Source organism: Dendrobium catenatum, unplaced genomic scaffold (genome assembly GCF_001605985.2).
Source record: "Dendrobium catenatum unplaced genomic scaffold, ASM160598v2 fragScaff_scaffold_1392, whole genome shotgun sequence".
Taxonomy (NCBI): Eukaryota; Viridiplantae; Streptophyta; class Magnoliopsida; order Asparagales; family Orchidaceae; genus Dendrobium; species Dendrobium catenatum.
In genome coordinates, this window is record NW_021319854.1 from 344689 (window position 1) to 361457 (window position 16769).

A 16769-nucleotide genomic window follows, 5' to 3' on the forward strand; every position below is an offset into this window, starting at 1 on the left:
GGCCTTCCGATGACCCGGTTAGGAGAGTAGAGGTATTAGATTTGACTTGTGTTAAGAAAGGTAGGGGGTAGACCTAAAAAGACTTGGTTAGAAAATATTAAGAATGACCTTTCTTTATTAGATTTAAACGAGAATTTGACTTTTAATATGACACAATGGACAAAAAGGATTCATGTAGCCGACCCCACGTAGTGGGATAAAGGCTTGATGTTGTTGTTATGTAAATGTTAGGCCGGTCCTGATGCAGGACTACTTAAATGCAATGCTATGTTCACTTAGGCTTTGCACAACTCGTTGATTAGAATAAGTTCGGATTAAAATTACTAGCAATTATCCACGGCGAGTCGAACAAAGAGGGAGTTAATCTCGTATAGGCTAGATCACATGCGCTAAGTTTTGAATAATCAAGATAATCAAGAACAATAAAGCAATGCACAATAGTAGTGTCAAGTTAATCCCTAATCTAACAATGGGACGTAGGATGCAAAGAAAGTAAACTCAATAACCTACGAATTACTAGGCTTAGCAAGAGCAATTGGAGGAGTCTTCGCGATTATAATCAGGCCAAAGAGAATTTAGATTTCAAAGAAATAAGGTACAAGTGAGAAAAGAAACCTTTGCGAAAGAGACGTGTAGATCCTCCGCTCGATGTCTTTGAAGTATCGTCAATGGCTCCTGCCATTCATGGATGATTGGAAGAAGTTCCTTAGGACTTGATGTGCCTCTTGCGTAGTAACAAAGATAACGAAGCGTCTCGTGGTAGAATATAGGATGCACGCTCTCAAACCTCTTTTATTCCAATCTGAAATAGTTTTCGATTATCCACCAAGAAAACCTGAGAGGGATTTCTCAGATTCTAAGGGCTAGAATGTAGAGAACTTGGAGGAGATCCTAGCATTGGTTGTGAGGGGAGAGTTGAGAGCAAGCTTCCTGTATAGGTATTGGAAGATGGGATTTATTCCATGCAGTTAGACGAGAGAAGCGGCGGTGACAGGGAGAGGGAGTTGGCGGGCTTGGGGGGAATCGGGAGCCTTGTTTCCAAAATCCAAAACTGTAGTATTAGGAAATAACTTAGACAAAGCAAGAGGAAAAAGAAATTCGGTCCAGGCAAAAGAAATAATTTGAATTATTTCCAAATGCACTTAAGAAACATTTAGGAAATAACCTTAAATGGCTCACAAGGTGGCAGGCGGCATACGATGAACCTGAGAGGTTTAATGGGAGCAATAAAAGCTTCTCAATTTGGGTTTTGGAAATAAGAAAAGAATTCTTTTCAGTCCAATGGAATTATTAATTCAAATTAAAACAAGACAGAAACTTTCCAAACTTAGAATTGTAATTTAGGAAGTTTTCAAATTTCAAATTAATGAATTTGAATTTTGAAAATCTGCCCCAAAATCAATCCATCCAAATTAGGCAAGAGTTTCATTGGAGATGGGGGATTGGATGGAGGCTGGCGGCTAGGTGATGAGGGCTGACGGTGGGGGCTCGGGTTGGGGTGTTAGCCGTGGGGGTTGGAATGAGGGAAAGGGTTCCGTGGAGGTGGTAATCTGGCGACGAGGTGAGGGATTGATGTGAGAGGAGAAAGAAGATGGTGATAGAAAAAGAGAAACCACGAACCCGACTTATCTATGTTGGTGGGTATTGCGCCAATCTCCTTCCTCTCCAAGGAAGCTCTCTCCCCTAGAACTCCCAAGTTATCACAATGCTCCAAGCAAGAAAACAGAATTATCCAATAATCATTCATTCATTCATTCATTTTTTCTTGAAAATAAAACAAAGGGGCCTTAAATAGCCTCATACAAAGGACTCCAAATAAAATGACACCATTGCCCTTAGGCTTACACATGACAACTCCCATAAAAACAGTACGACGGGAAATACTAAAAACACATAAGCAAATAATAAAATGCATGAAAATAAAATACATCGACTCAAAAATATAAAGACTCGATCGTGGCCGTAGATCGACGGCCGCGTCTCTGGTAAACTCTCCAAGAAGATCTGATGTCCCCATCACTCATGGGTGGCAATCAACAGAACAATTCTTCAAACAGAAATATTGAACTGAGGAAAACAAAATACAACTAACAAGCAATTTTTGGGTTTTGAATAAAATGATCAGCCATTAGTTGTAAGAATATGCCTCACCATCCGGACATTTCTTCTCATTGCCCACAATGGTTCCAGATATACAAGAGCGGCATGTCATATATAAATGGAAAAAATCTGGATCACTCAATCGCACATGTATTGAATACTTTTTTCAGCATCATTTAGCATTTAAGTATCTTAATATTGTCGATGTTAAGCAATCCTGTGCTCGATGGTCCTGAAATTAATTACGAATGCTTCCAATTCAAATATGCATCAATATTCCTGCCATATCTATGTAATTCACCACAACGAATCATATGCAAATAAAGAGATAGTGTAGGCTAGAGAAAGAAAGTTTAAAGCCATTGGAACTTCCAAAAAATGAACGTAATATTTGTTGTTAGACTAAGCATCCAAAAGAAGAGTAAAAATAGCTGATGGCCACATCAGTTGCCACTAAAGGTAAAAGAAGTGGTAGACTAAGCATCCAAAAGAAGAGTAAAAATAGCTGATGGCCACATCAGTTGCCACTAAAGGCCAAACTGAACAACTTGCCACTAAAATTTGTTGTTTATGAATAGCTCATATTCGCCCATCCATACACAAACCAGCCAAAATACAAATCATTATCATTATAATAATCATCCCCACAATTTTTTAACTTCTAAAAGAAAAAATCACAACACTATTACCCATTCTGAGTATTGCACTAATCGTCATAACTGCCAAAGTATTTTTCACGAAGAAGATGAAGCTATTGATAGTATTTCTATCTAAAAATCATATATATCTCTCTCATCAATGAATTTATTTCTTTTCACAGCAAGAGACACTGATTACACCAACATGCGTTAAAATTAAATTTGAGAAACCGCCCTTGAATTTTTACGGTAGTAAGGAGAGTAAGTGTCAATTAGGTAAACAATATTCTGTTTCCACTAATTCCTCCAAAACAAACTCAAACAAATGGATCATGAACCAAAAAGGAAAAAAAAAGAAGATGATGATGATGAGGATGAAAGAAAAAGGCTCAGAAGATGAAAATTAATCCATAACATAGAACTATTAGAGAAGCCTTTCTATGCTCGAATTCCCATCGTAATGTCAGTTGTGGTTGCCTGAGAAACTCCAGGCCATCCAGAAAGCCATACCACAGGAAACATAGTAATATTCAGTCTAAATTCTAAACCATCATCTTCATCATTACCCTCTCAGCTTTTCACTCAAATAAGAAATAATAACAACACACTACAAGTTATATTTGTGGTGCAAATCTTTGAAACTTTCATATATTTAGGCCTTCTTAATTTTATATCATGTTGAAAATGAGGCAACTGATAGGATTTCCATATAAAAAAGCAAAAATATTAAACCCCATCAATGCAATTTCATTTTTCCTTTTCATGGCAAAAGATTGTGAGATGCATCAGCATACCTCAATATTAGAAACAAAGAGAGAAAGAGAGAGAGAGTGTGTGTGTTTATTATTATCAAAAAACTAATTAGGGATCCTCTAACACTGCACTAAATATAGAACTTGAGAACTATCACAAACTAATTCCCTCTTATATGAATTGAATTTATAGAACACCTTCATAGAAATTGCAATGAAAACATTTGGATCCAACAACAGTTCCTTGTTAGAAAACATAAACCCATGTTCTCAAATATAAAACTTTCCAGTGCATTTCTTTTGGAACTTAACCTTATGCTTTCTCTAAATAAATAAATATGTTTTCTCTAAATCAATAAATATAATATGTAGATTCACGATACTTCCTCTATACTTCTCCATCAAATCTCTCAAATATATATACAAAATGAAAAAAAGACTCAACAAGTTATTATGATTACTGCACCGTTCTTCATGAAAAAAACAAAGAGAGGGTTCAATATGACTAATAAATTCCAACATAAAATAAATAAATAAACCGCTTTCTAAAGGTCCTCTCACCTTTTTCTGTAAAATGACACTGCAGGAAAACGGCTATGACAGAAGCCCTCTGAACCGCATGGTTTGCCGCTAAATGACAAAACTGAATTACGGTCATGGCCAGAGCTCGTATGTTCCCCAATGGCTTCAAATCCTTGAGATATGAATCAATGTGATATAATCGATAGGGCACAAAGTTCACTGTTAGCTAAAGTGCAATCAAATTTATCCCCATAAGCAAATATTTCCCCCATGTCTACAAGGTACCTTTGGACAACTCAACCAATGGCAACCGACAAGGATCATATTGGATCAACTACGCCATCTAATTAAGTAGACCAGAGACCACGATGACCCAGGCGATGAAACCAAGGTATCCTGATTGGGTCCATCATCACTTCCCCACCATCCGCTTTAACAACAAGATGATGATATTTCTAATTTTAAATATCAAATTTACAAATATATCCCCATGCTGCTACTAAACATCAAATACCACGTACCAATACGTAAAATGAAAGGAGGCTAAAGCGTTAACTTTCTAGCATCAAACAACAGACAAACAACCTGAAATGGCACTCTCAATCTGCTCACAAAATAAAGAAGAGAACACAGGTCCTAATCAGAGGCTAAATTTTGCAAAACTAGCAAACTCAAGAGCATGTATGTATATCGTAAGAGTTGAGAGTGATAGAGAGAGAGAGAGAGAGGTTCCTCATTTTGTGGGCAAAAAATCCTTCATATAACATAATGCAGTTAAAAATATACATTGCCAAAGAAGATGACGTGTGTGAAATTAAAATTTGGGTGAAAAAATTCCTCAAAAATAACCATCAAAATAGAGAGAAGTGAGAACATCAACCTTGATCACATATGCTTCCGAAAGAAAATATGACTAGGGTAAAGTTGACGGTCATAATATAATTATCAGAAAACACAAGAACTGAGGAATAAAACCTTTGATTTGGCTAGGGCTTCCAGCGAACCAAACGTTCGGCGAGCTACTCGTTGTTCGGTTTGATTAAAGCTCGTTTGCGATCGTTTAATTAACTAAACAAACAAACTTGAACAATATTTTAAATACTCGATTCTTAAATAAACAAACTTGAACACTAATGCGTTCTGCTCATTTATGTTCGCAAACAACATTATTTGAAGTTCGTGAACAAGCTCGACATTAAGCTCGATAAGAAGCTCAATAAAAACTCGATTCATGTTCGATTTTGAACTCGTGAATAAGCTCGATAAAAATAATTAATATTTGACTATATAATTAATAAATATAAATAATCATTATCTTTGTTACATAGACAATTGCTTTTATTATAAATGTATTTGTTCATAGATATGTTCATGAACATGTTTGTTTGATAGTTAAAAAAATTCATTAAATATGTTCGCGAACAAGCTCGATAAACACTAAACGAACGAACCTGAACTGAACATGAACACAAACGCTAAAGCTCGAACAAACATGAACCAAACTTGAACAAGCTGATATTAAATGAACACAAACATGAACACTCACATACTCGGCTCGGCTCGGCTCATTTGCAGCCCTAGATTTGGCCAAGGAAATCCCAGTCAAATCTTGGTTAGGGTTAGCCATCATAATCATAGGTGGAAATTTTTATTGCATCTCCAAGAGCTTCCTCATTATCTCCTCAAGATAAGATTTTCCTTGCCCGATCATTCAGCCCGAGGGATAGCCGACGAAGCCTTTGATTGCATCACGATCAACTTCCCCATCATGTCTTCCAGGTAAAGAAACCCTTCCTTCCATGGATGAAAACCTCTCCATGGATGAAAACCTCTTATCCACGACGGCTTTGATTTGCTCACAAATGTGGCAACAACAGCACCAATGCAACGACGCACTGTTCATATCTAAGCTTTTGTTTGGATACCACACCATAATCACCTGAGAAAGATGAATTGCTGCTTGATTGTTAAGCAGCTCATTATATTGCACATTAAATTCAGAGAATTGGAGAGGGAAAAAGGCTTCTCCTTTATTGCACAAAAGTATCCATATTTATAAATATATACAAGATATGTTAATAAGGAAACAAATAATTACATAATAAAGTATGATTGCACTAATATAATCCTTCTTAGATCAGCCACCCAAATATGGAAGAAGGAGATTCTGTGATCCATGTGAGCTTCTCACAAATCCCCATGCTGGCCATAGGATAAAGAGAGAACGGGCGGTTGGGATGGCAGGGTCGTTATTTGACATTACCCATCATCATAAGCATTATCCAAATGCCTTTATCCCAACTATTTGGGGTCCACATAATGAATCCTCTTTACCTAGTCAAACATGTTGAGAATTATTTGGGGCTTTAAATAAGAAATATATTCTTCGCAAATCATTTTGAACAATTCTATCCATTTAACCAAATAGTTCTAAACCCACTCCTCCAAAATCCTCTAACACCAATTTTACCTAGTTGTTTAGTTAGCGCATATTCTACCATTCATTGTGCATGGTCTTTTACAATTACCTCATCTTCCAAAGATTGCATTCCAATCATTGTTCTGATATAATTATTTGTTAATTTATACATACTCGTCCACTGTCATAAATAAAAATGCAAACGGAATACAAGAGATTTAAAAAAAAAAAATCATTCTTAGATATCACTAACACGGAAGCAAATAAAGAAAGAGGTTCAGTGGTGTAATAGAATCTTGTGCATTGATGCATCATAGAAAAACTTTAGAAAAGTGCAGAAAAATATTTTGGACCTGCGTTGAGATAAAAAACTTAAAAATCACAGAAAATAGAAAACAAAGTTCAAATCCACTGTCTCATCTTAAGCTCTAAGAAGCCAGAATAGTGGATGGCAGCATCGGTTGCCTCTTGAGGCCATCCATGATGCGTTGATGCCTTGCCATTCCAGGTGAAACCAACACAAACACATGGAAAGCGCAATGGAGAAAAGACTCAACCATAAGTAGATGTGCTATCCATCATCATCACATCCTCAAGGAGAAAAAAGGTAGAAAGATTTTTCCCTCCTGACATGACATCATGCCTTCTTTCCCCTTGGCACCACAAATCTCCATGCCCCATAAAAGGAATATCAAATATAAGGGAATAAAAAAAAGTAGCTCATATTTTATACAAGGATTTCTTATCAGAATTCAATAATAAATGCTACTTCAACTGACATGTAAAGGGCACCATCTATCAGCAAATTTACAAAATCGAAGCCAGATTGCCAAAACAGATTGCACATCTGAGATGGGTTAGTTGCATTTCGTGATTACCATGGTAATTCATGAAGATATGAATCCGCATAGAGATTATACAGAGAGAGAAAGATAGATGGTGACTACGGCTATCAAAAAAGCACATTATTCTTGTTCAATTGTTTTCAGCTCAATAATTGCTTCATTATGCTTATACATATAAAAACATGCATATATAAAACATGCATATATATGCAAGTTTGCCTATACTTATATGTCTTTGCACGTATATATGCATAGATTTTATATATTCAGATTAATACTTATATTTCTATGAATATACGGACACCAAGGAAAGTACTGTGGGAAGTATTAATAGCAAAAAATTCTGGTACAAGTGTAAAACGTTAGAACCTGCAGGGAAACAACAACATAGAAGTAGGTACTTCATACTTGTAGTAGCAGAAAGATTGGAAAAAGCAGTACCGTGCAAAGTATTTAATACAAGTAGGTTATTTGAAGAGCTTCATGCCATCCTTGATGGCTCATTGCTAGAGTAAATAATCAAACATGGCCAAATTGTCAATGGTTTGCAATAATTTTCACTGCCTCTCCAAAAGAAATGAGAGCCCAAACCCAACCAGTTTGTTAAACGGTTTGACCCAAATTTAGACTTTCTGGGAAGGGCATTGGTAAAGTTTTCGGGTCGAGTCAAAAGCTGACACCCCTACATTGACATCCCTACGCCTTTGCATCCTCATCACTGCAACACTTAATTTTATGCTTCTCTTTTAATAACCAACAATATGCACCACAAAACATTATAGGTCTCACCACCCTCTTATAAAAATTTCTGCTAAGTTTGAGAGATATTCTTATATCACACAACAGCCCTAATGCATTCCATCACTTTAGCCATCCAATTTGAATTCTAGTAAAAATATCCGCATATTTTACCATCACTTTGAACAAATAACCTAAGATATCTAAAGCGTGCACTTTTTTTAATGACTTGATCACCCAATATCACAATCCCACCACTAACTCTAAAATTACACTCCATGTATTTGGTTTTACCACTAGTAAAAAAAAACATTTATACTCTAAGGTTTACCTCCATAATTTAAGTTTTTCATCAACTCTCCCTCAAGTCTTATCAACAAGAAAAATATCATCAACCAAAAGCATACACCAAGGTGCATCCTATTGCAAATGTCTAATAAGAATATCCATGACTAAAGCAAAAAGATATGGGCTTAAAGCTGATATTTAATGTAATCCAACTAAAGAAGGACAAAACTGGGTTTACCTCCACTATTTGAACACAAGCAATAGCACATGTATATATACCCTTAATGACTTGAATATAAGCATTATAAGCTTGTTTCTTTTCAAGAACTCTCCAGGGCATTTCTCTAGAAAATTTATCATATGCTTTCTCTAAATCAATAAATAACATATTTAGATTCTCCATACTCTCTATGCTTCTCCATCAAACTTCTAATATCTATATAACGAAAAAAATGCCCAACGAGTTATCATGGTTACTGCACCGTGCTTTCTAAGAGAGAGAGAGAGAGGAATATCACTACAATATTCCAACACAAAAATAAAAAATAAATAAATAAGCAGCCTTCTAAAGGTCCTCTCACCTCAAGCATAAATAGGTAAGATCATAACATCGGTTGCCTGAGAATTTTCAAGCCAACCATGATGTCACCATTGCAAAATGTGTATAAGAAACCTGATTTCCAGAAGATCAGTCACTTGTTGGCAATCACCACCAGATTTCTTCCAAGAGAAATCTCAATGATTACATTTCTGAGGCAAACAAAAGAAGACTATAACTATCAGCCATTAATTGTAAAAATATGTCTCACCATCCTTATAATTCTCCTCATTGTCCACACAAATCCAATATTTTTTTCAAGTTAAGGGAAATTTTATTGCAAGTAGAATATCAGACATATATGCAAGTTATGTTTGTATTCATGTGCATGTGTGTGTGTCAATATATATATATATATATAAAGAGAGAGAGAGAGAGAAAGAGATGGGGGGGTTAAAATCCTTCTGAATTTCCAATGTTGTTGCATGGAGCTTCAATAAAGAGATATCCAAAGACAACACCTTAAACTTTATCATAAAAAAAAAAAGAGAAAAAGAGAGATTTCAGGGGGGGGAGGGATTAAAATCCTTCTGAATTTCCAATGTTGTTGCATGGAGCTTCAATAAAGAGATATCCAAAGACAACTCAAACTTTATCATAAAAAAAGAGAAAAAGAGAAAGATTCCAGGCTGTCCTCCCTACTCAAGCCCAAATTAAAAAAATGGAAGCATCTGTTACTTGAGCAATTTGCGGAATATAAAGTCATTATTGATGCCTCACCATTCTGAATTAAAGAGATGAGAACTCAACCATGGAAGATTCAAAGAGGAAAATGCATTATGGCATGAACACTTTATAAAACAAATAAGCACTGGCAATTAAAAATTAATAACAGCCATGATGCAAAAAACAACATGGTGCAAAAAACAACGAGGCATGCTTTTTCACCAATAATATCATATAATAATAATAATAATAATAATAATAATAATAATAATAATAATAATAATAAAAATAATAATAATAATGACTAAATTTCAAAAGTAAAGAAGAATGGGAGATCAAGACTAGGGAAAGGAGTCAGATGACAGCAAAATCCATCAAATAAAGCAAGTAGAGAAGCTTTCTACATATAGCTCCGTATGAATCCCCATTTTAATGCCGGCTATCGTTGTCTCAAAAGCCGTAGGACATCCAAAGATTCCAAATTACAGATAAGAAACATAGTGATATCCATGAGTAGATGGTGACGAGCACGAATTAAAAAGCATTGAGAATTGATGTATCAACAAAAAATTATATTGATCGAGCATGAATCTCGAGGCAATTTCGCATTGAAAACTTTCAAAATTAAATTCGGGGCCATCTGAACTTCAATTTCAACAAACTTATAGTGGAATTGAACGTCTCGAAAAGACGAACCCAAAGACACCAAATACGACCCCATCCAACCAAGAATGGGTCCAAATCAAAAGACCCGAAGCACATTCGGAAGGTTCAAACCAAAAATTGAATGACCAAACGATTCACAAATGTGACATGCTTATAGTCAAATCACGTGGCTCGACAAGCAAAATCCAACAAGCCCAAGATCACCAAATTATGATATCATTAAGATATGCAAATACTCAATAAATGATCCGCGAACAAAGGAGTCGATATCGACCGTCCATTCAAAACATTTCAAAACTAATTCTTCCAACTCCCACCATGTAATTCACTCAATATAATGTATATTGGCAACATCAAGCAAAGGGCTTCCCCCTTAAGGGCCTCATTTGTAATCAGCTGCAAACACTAGTAGATTCATTTAAACTAGGCAAGGCAATGTGTTTTTTCCTCTTTTTAGGATTTTCTACGTAAAAATTTTGGTATCTTTGACGAATGTTATAACTCTACTATTTTATCTGCATAAGTGCAGGATTTTCGTATAAAGCTAAGATGCTAAACTTTATATTTCTCAACCACCACGAATATTCCAGGACACAACAAGAATAATGCTTCCAAAACAATCTCATCCACTGATCTACAATAAATATGGATCCGCAACTACTCAGAGCATGAATTCCATTGGAATTTTAAAGAGAATAATGCTTCCTACCCAGCACATTACAAAACATCAATAACCCAACATAATTGACTAAATTCCAAAAGTAAAGAAGAAGAATGAGAGACAGAATATGGACAGGGGTCGGATGACAGCAGAATCCATTATATAAGGCAAGTAGAAAGCTTTATGCTGATAGCTATGTATAAATCCCCATAGTAATGCCAGCTGTTGTTGCCTCATAAGCTGCAGGACATCCAAAGATTACAGATCATAAAAATAGCAAGCATAGGGATATCCATGCGTCGTTAATGGCTAATCCCTAGGACTGTCTGGATAAAGGATTTAACAGGATTTATGCCGATTTTGAGCACGATTTTTGCCAAATCCTGCGAACGAGATTTGAGCGCCCGCTAAATCTCACGGAAGAATAAATCCTTCGTCTCCCTCATTGGCCGTAAATCCGGGATTTAATAAATCCAGAAACCTCTCGGATTTGGGATTTGGCTGAAGAAGAGCGTGAAAGGGAGAATGATAGTTTCCTTAACAGAGAGAAAGCCCCTCGTAGTGGCTTCCAATTAAAATGTCAAGACTTCCGATCCAACAAGAAGAGAACCTTGACTAGCGAAGTCGAACAACAATGGAGCCGAAGAAGTGACTCATGCAAAAGCTCTAACTCACGTGAAGCAACAAAGTCGAACAACAATGACGAAATAGACGAGATGTAAAGCAAACCGTAACAATGACGAAATAGACAAGATGTAAAGCAAACCCTAGACGCCTATGCGAAGAAATTAGTCTAATTAGTCTAATTGAACTTAATTAATATAATTTAAAATGTGAACGGCGGACTGTAATGACTTGGGATTCAACATAAAGGAGCATTGTCGAAGAAGGCAAAGAAGTCACTTCTTTTCAATAACTCTCCGGGCCATTTCTCTTGAAACTTTACCATAAGCTTTCTGTAAATCAATAAATATCATACTTTATCTGTACTTCTCCAATCAAAAATATAATATCTATATAATGAAAAAAAAATGCTCAACAAGGTAACATGGTTACTACACCGTGCTATATGAGAGAGAGAGAGAGAGAGAGATTAATATGACAAATAGTTTCCAAAGAAAAATAATAAATAAATAAATAAGCAGCCTTCAAAAGGTCCTTTCATCTCAAGCTTAAATAGGTAAAAATCATAACATCGGTTGCCAGAGAATTTTCAAGCCATCCATTATGTTCACCATTGCAAAATGTGTATAAGAAACCTGATTTCCAGAAGATCAGTCACTTGTTGGCAATCACCACCAGATTTCTTCCAAGAGAAATCTCAATGATTACATTTCTGAGGCAAACAAAAGACAACTATAACTATCAGCCAATAATTGTAAAAATATGTCTCACCATCCTTATATTTCTCCTCATTGTCCACACAAATCTAATATTTTTTCAAGTTAAGAGAAATTTGATTGCAAGTAGAATATATATATATATATATATATAAAGAGAGAGAGAGAGAGAGTGGGGAATGGATTAAAATCCTTCTGAATTACCATTGTTGTAGCACAGAGCTTCAATAAAAAGATATCCAAAGACAACTCCTTAAATTTATCAAAGAAAAAGAGAAAGCTTTCAGGTTGTCCTCCCTGCTCAAGCCCTAATTAAAAAAATGGAAGCATCTGTTCCTTGCGGGATACCAGGTCAATGTTGATGTCTCACGATTCTCAATTAAAGAGATGAGAACTCAACGATGGAAGATTCAAATAGGCAAACGCATCATGGCATCAACACTTAAAAAAAACAAATAAGCACTGGCAATTCAAATTTAACAACAGCCACAACAACACATGGTGGGAAAACCAACGAGGCAAGCTTTTTCCACAACAATAACATATGCTGATCCACTATAAATATACATCTAGAACTACTCAAAACAGGCATGTCATTGGAACTTCAAAGAGAATAATGCATCCAACACTGCACATTATGAAACATCCAGAACCCAAAAGGACTAAATTCCAAAAGTAAAGAAGAAAAGAAGAATGAGAGACCAAAACTAGGGATAGGGGTCAGATGACAGCAAAATCCATCAAATAAGGCAAGTAGAGAAGCTTTCTACAGATAGATCCGTATGAATCCCAATTTTAATGCCAGCTGTCGTTGTCTCATAAGTTATAGGACATCCAAAGATTCCAGATCACGGAGAAAAGAAACATAGGGATATATACATGTGTAGATAGTGGCTAATCATTAAATCATCATCATTATGCTGTGTATGGAACTCATAAAGAGAAAGAACCTCAGATAACAGCATTGAGAATAATGCTTCACTCCCCCAAAAATAATGAAGCGTTCTGAGAAGATAAAGTTGCCTCAAGTATATAAAAGCCTTTTGATATGCAATGAAGAGAGAGAAAGATAAAAGGTAACTGGATAGTAGAAAGCGAGCTGCCAATGCAATACGCCACAATAACTACCCACTAAAATGCTAAAATAGTTACCTCTAAGTGCCTGTTTGGATGCAGGATTTGAGCTAAATCCGGCCAAACGGCAAAAAAGGTAAATTAAAGTCTGATGGTAAGTCTAAGGAGATGTTTGGTAGTGCGATTTAAGAAGGATTTGTCGTAAATCCTGCAAACGGTTTGAGAGCACGCAATTAATCAGAATCGATCGTAAATCCTGGACTTACAAATTTACGGTGTAAATCCGGAATTTACTAAATTGTGTTATTCCGCAGATTTAACGGGATTAATGGATTTGCAAAGTTCTTCAACGGCAAGCAAGTAGCTCCCGTATTTGAAGAGGCAAACATGGTTACCTACGCAACAAGTAAGCTCCCGTCACGACTTCCAATTTAAAGCCTTCCAAGGAAACGAAGAAGCTGCTTTAGCAACTCTATCAAAAACAATTTAACGCAAAGCCAAAGAAACCACAAAGAAATGGCGACGGCCTCCTAAATTTCAAATTAAAAAATATCATTATGTGTAGTCCTTCTTACTCTCTATACTTCTCCATCAAAACTCTCAATACATATATAACGAGAAACATGCTCCACAAATTACCAATGGTTATTGCAGAGACAGTAGGAAATATGACTAATGAATTCCAACACAAAAATAAAAATAAATAAGCAGCATTTTAAAAGTCCTATTACCTCAAGCATAAATACGGAAAATCATAACATCGGTTGCCTGAGAATCTTTTGGCCATCCTTGATGTTATAAGAAACCTGGATATCCCTGTATGGATCAATGACTTATTGGCAATCACCAGCATAATTCTTCCAATAGAAATCTAGATGATTACATTATTGAGGATTTGCAATATAAGCAGCTTTCTAAAAATCCTGAAATTTCGCTGATTTATAAGATTTGGGATTTGGCCGAAGAAGCGAGCGACAGGGAGAAAGATAAATTCCTTTACAGCGAGCGAGCTCCCAGTAGTTACTTCCAATTAAAATGTCGAGACCTTCGATCCGACAGGAAGGGAACGTCGTCGAGCGAGCGAAGTCAAACAGCAACAAAAGAGCCGAAGAAGCGACTCGAGCAAAAACCATGCCTCACGCGAAGCAACGAAGTCGAACAGCAACGACGAAATAGAGAAGATGTAAAGCAAAACCCTAGACGCCTATGCGGAGAAATTAATCTACTTAGTCTAATTGAACTTAATTAATATAAGCTAAAATTAGAACAGCGAACTGACATGAATTGGGATTCGACAGGAAAGAACGTCGTCGAAGGAGGCAAAGAAGTCATTTAGCGAGTCGTTCAAAACTCTACCTTTCAGGCGAAGTAGGCAAATTCGAACAGCCACCAAGAGCTTGAGAAGAGGTAAAGAAAACCCTAGCAAACCCACGGCTAAAGAAAGAGCAAAGAAACTGGAAAATGACAGATAATAGCAGAGAAGTATAACACGCGAATAAATTTATTTAACATAACTATTTAATTAAAATATAATTAAAAATAATTAATTACAAAAACTGATTGTTAATAAACTTAAATTATAACTACAATATTTATAATAATTGTACTTAAATATAAATAATTAATAACTAACAATTAATTCATAAATACCTACAAATATAATAAAATTTAAAATTAATAAGTTATTTTAAAATTAAATAATTTTCAATTATATTGACAGTAATTAAAAATTTACTTAAAATATAAATTAAAATTAATTTTTTAATGAACTAGCTGCCATATATCTTAGATTATATTGCTAAGCAAGATTTAAAACTTATCTTACCAAATAATTTTCGAGATTTCAATTTAATAGGATATTGACTTGTTGCAAAATAACAACATAGACAACATAAAGAAAGAGACGAGAAAAACATTCCCTGAAATTACAAGCAGTGCTTATAGAAAAATTATAACTCTCCAAAAGGAGTCTTTATTCCGTCAGGTTACTTGATGTAGCTCTACGTCAGGTAACCAATAATATGTCATTACGTGCTCTTACTCTTTACCGTGCGGCCCGACGACCCGACTCGGATCGAATCCGGGATTATTATGTTCGTGGATTTCTCGATATTTGCTCGGTATTGCTAGGTATGACTCGGTATTGATTGACAATAATAAGAAATACAGCTCTGTGAAGACCAATACCGAGTAATACCTAAAAGAACTCGGTATTGATCTGTATTGCTCGGTATTGCTCCGTATTGGTCTTCACAGAATGATATTTTTCATTTTTATCGAGCAAAATCGACAAATACCTAACAATACCGAGCAATACGCAAACTCCCGGGTCCGTTCCAGCTCGGGTTGTCGGCCGCACGATAAAAAGTAAGAGCATGTGGCGACATATTATTGGCTACCTGACGTAGAGCTCTATCAGGTAACCTGACGGAATAAAAACTCCTCCAAAAGATCTCCTTGAATACCATTGATTGTTACGCAACCCCTTCGACAATAAATATTCTAACTTCTTGAGCATTATCAATCATCATCAATATCTCTATGAGAAGAGTATAAAAAATAAATTCAATAGCTAATAAGAACTTTCATAACATTGCACACCACCTTATTAAAACAAAGAAGTAGAACCCAAATGCATAAAATAGAAAAACCTAGATGTGATATTTAATTCTTCTTAATCATTCCAAAATTTTAAATAAGAATGCACTTCCACACGTTCATACTTGAGGAGCATAAACACTCCTAACATTAATAATTTTAGAGTCAACAACAATTTTTTAAGCTATAATTTTATCACCAATTCTACTAATTTCTCGAGTAATTATCATTCTATTAATATTAAACATTTACTCAAATCCATTTAGTTTTATGAATTATTAAATACATAGAATATTTATCTTCCTAAGAATCATCAAATGTATTAATTATATTAATGTATCTTTAAGAGAACTTATATTACAAGTTCCTAACACAATTCTAATATCATGGACTAACTTCTTTGCCGGAATTCTTCCATAATATGAGAACCCTTCCTTATTTAGCATTGCAAAACTAGCAAAAGTAGAGCCGTTGCAAGAGGTCACATATAATATCTAATCTTTTACTTAGGATACCACACCATAATCACTTGAGGAAGAGGAATTATCGGTCGATAACTAACCATTTCATTATATTGTCCATCATCGTCATTAGCCATATGCCTTTGACTCCCAAGATAAAAACTTAAAAATCACAAAAACAGGTCTAATAACTTTTACACACTTCATTTTCTTTAAAACCTCTCTAACTTCTATTTTACTAATGTGCCGATAAAAAGAAAAATCTTTTCCAACCTTAAAGTCACTAAAATCAATCGTATTCTCACAATATTCGTTGAAAACTATAGCAAAATATCTCAACAACTGTTGTTGAATATCTTCGTCTAATAAAAGCACCTTTCAATCTTTCATTCATAATGCACTT

General features: G+C 35.3%; 1 long non-coding RNA gene across 3 annotated transcripts in view; it reads right to left on the reverse strand.

Annotated features, from left to right (window-relative positions):
• LOC110113901 overlaps window positions 1–14773 on the reverse strand; it is a 40645-nt gene extending 25872 nt beyond the window's left edge. Inside the window, exons 1-3 of one of the 3 annotated variants that reach the window (XR_003702582.1) lie at window positions 14664–14773; window positions 14039–14123; window positions 8884–8975 (exon numbers count right to left, since the gene is read on the reverse strand). This is a non-coding gene — a long non-coding RNA (uncharacterized LOC110113901). The remainder of the gene's footprint in view (window positions 1–8883; window positions 8976–14038; window positions 14124–14663) is intronic. The other 2 variants (XR_003702581.1, XR_003702583.1) reach the window with 2 other exon arrangements.
• Window positions 14774–16769: the final 1996 nt, after the last annotated feature.